The 2,715-nt window shown below is 49.2% G+C and overlaps 1 protein-coding gene across 1 annotated transcript in view; it reads left to right on the top strand.

Moving 5' to 3' along the window:
• Positions 1-278: 278 nt before the first annotated feature.
• The window catches only part of PBK (PDZ binding kinase), a 30,438-nt gene continuing 28,001 nt past the window's right edge, over positions 279-2,715 (top strand). The window contains exon 1 of the mRNA XM_011983883.1: positions 279-316. The gene's annotated coding sequence lies outside the window, so the exon portion shown is untranslated. The remainder of the gene's footprint in view (positions 317-2,715) is intronic.

Here is a 2,715-nt window from a genome sequence, read left to right as displayed (position 1 = left end):
CACGGGTCCGTGCTCCTCGGAAGGGCTGATGGTTCCTCTAAGTGTTTGTGTTCCCCGCGCCTTTCCTTCCTTCCCTTGTCTTTGGCGCCTGCGGTCACTGGGAGGCCTGGGAGAGGGAGTAGGAATGGCGAATCGGCGGGGCATGTCCTTCACGCCGCCCCGTAGCTCCGGCTGCTGGCGCTGGCGCAGCGCGCGACCTTTTGAAAGCCGGGAGGGCTCGAATCGCAACGGCCGCTACCGCTGTCGGGCGTACGTGTTGGTGCTAGAGGCAGATACAGGGTCTCGCTGGGGGCCTCTCGGGACCAGTTTTGAAGAGGTACTTGGCCACGACTTCTCTTCACCTCCCACCTTTCCTTTCCGGGGCTGAGACTCTGGTAAGGGGAAATTTTTTTGCGAGCCCCGGCGGGGGCCGAGCCCGGAGCCGAGGCCTCTGCAGGGGCTTTCGTGACAGGGTAGGATCTGGTTACAGCCGAAGAAGGATTTTGGCAGCCAGCCCCTTGTGAGTCCCTGGATCGGGGTAGACAGTCTGACCTCCACTCCCGAACCCTGCTGAGCGTGTGAGATGCAGAGGAGCTGAGAGTCATGCGGTCCACACTTGCCCTTTGCTTTCCCTTGGACGTTCTACATCTACTTTCTCTTTTCTCCTTTACTTTTTCCTCTCATTCTTTTATTTTTCCGTTTTCTGCTGCCCGTCCGCGCCTTAGCTTTGTCAGTAGTATCCAGGTTTTTGTCAAGTCCCGGGGTCCCAGGCTTAGGGCCCAAAGGTCACTGACGTTTTGACCTGGTAGATCTGTAGATTAGCTTGCTTGAGTGCTGCTCACCTTAATGCTGCTTTTTTTTTTTTTTTTGAGACGGAGTCTCGCTCTGTCGCCCAGGCTGGAGTGCAGTGGCCGGATCTCAGCTCACTGCAAGCTCCGCCGCCCGGGTTTACGCCATTCTCCTGCCTCAGCCTCCCGAGTAGCTGGGACTACAGGCGCCCGCCACCTCGCCCGGCTAGTTTTTTGTATTTTTTAGTAGAGACGGGGTTTCACCGTGTTAGCCAGGATGGTCTTGATCTCCTGACCTCGTGATCCGCCCGTCTCGGCCTCCCAAAGTGCTGGGATTACAGGCTTGAGCCACCGCGCCCGGCCAATGCTGCTTCTTAAACAGTACTTGATTGTTAAAAATATCTTAAGTAATCCACAGAGTATGAGATTCTGCTCACGGTCATCCTACTGCCATTTCTAATATATCTTCATCTAAATATTCACTGTTTTTTTTAGCTGTCATCTTCATGAGAACCTTGTGATTTAGAATTAGTATGGTTATTTAACAATTAATGTTAAGAATGCATATACAATACATACATAATCTGAGGCAGAGTTTGGGCTACTGGCCAAAAGCCATCTGTCAGTAGTTAATGCCTAAACCTGAGTGTGCAGTCGGGAAAAAAGTGGCCCTCAGACAACTGTGAAATGGATAGGACATGGTATATTGAGGTGCAAATAGCTTGGAGTAGAAGGTGGGACTCAGTCCTAAGAGAATATAATGAAATGTTAAGACTTCTGTTTAAACCTAGTTGTTTTTAGAGATAGGTTTTCTTTTTTTAAAACATGCTGCTTCCGAATATCAAATCCTCCGTAGACTGAGCGGGAAAAGGCAGTGAGACTTATAAGGCTCATTATAAGATTTCCAGGACACTATGCGCCCGGGTTTTCTGCATCCTACTTTGTTGGCACCTCCTTGGTTGCTTTGTTTTTCCTTTCTCATGCTTGGATGCCCTAGGGCTCACCCCTCTTCTCTCTACGGTTTACTCCCTAGATGGTCTTACCTAGTCTCTTGGCTTTAATAACGTCTGTGTGCTGCCATCCCACAAACTTAAATCTTCAGCTTGCATTCTAGACCCGTATCCACCCACCTATTTGACTCCTCTCCACAAAACTCTCCAACAGCTTTCTCTCAGTACAAGCTGAAATCTTGACTGTGACTACAGTTGAGTAGAAGTCAGAGTCCTGTGGCTACAATGCTCTACTTGACTTGCCACTTCCTACCCCCAGCCTCCCTGACTTTGTTTCTTTCTCCCCCTTGCTAGCTTGCCTCTTCGTGAAGATTTCTGCCTCATGTCTTTGTATTTCTTGTCCTCTTTCTGGAATACTTCCACTAGATATTTGCTTGGCCCTGCTCCCTCACTTCCTTCAAATGAGTTTCTCAAGGAGACCTTTCTTGACCACTTTAAACTCAAATATTAAGCCCCTTCCCAAGGCCTTCTGCTCCCTTCACTGATATATATTTCCCCTGAAATAGTGTACGTTTATCTTCATACTTGTTTGGGTCTAGTTTGCTGCTCTATTTCCAAAGTGTAGAACAGTGCACTATTAGAGCACATAGTATGTGCTCAGTGTGTGCATATTGATTGAGTGAATGAAGAGTAGCTTCACACAGGTAGGTAGAAATCTTAGAGAAAGCTGGGTGCGGTGGCTCACGCCTATAATCCGAGCACTTTGGGAGGCTGAGGCAGGTGGATAACCTAAGGTCAGGCGTTTGAGACCAGCCTGATCAACATGGTGAAACCCCGTCTCTACTAAATACAAAAAATTAGCTGGGCATGGTGGTACATGCCTGTAATCCCAGCTACTTGAGAGGCTAAAGCAGGAGAATTGCTTGAACCTGGGAGGCAGAGGTTGCAGTGAGCCGAGATTGCACCATTTCACTCCAGCCTGGGCAACAAGAGTGAAA

Source organism: Mandrillus leucophaeus, unplaced genomic scaffold, assembly GCF_000951045.1.
Source record: "Mandrillus leucophaeus isolate KB7577 unplaced genomic scaffold, Mleu.le_1.0 Scaffold256, whole genome shotgun sequence".
In the NCBI taxonomy this organism is placed as follows: domain Eukaryota; kingdom Metazoa; phylum Chordata; class Mammalia; order Primates; family Cercopithecidae; genus Mandrillus; species Mandrillus leucophaeus.
Note: the sequence above shows the minus strand (reverse complement) of the source record. Positions and strands in the feature narration are given on the sequence as shown.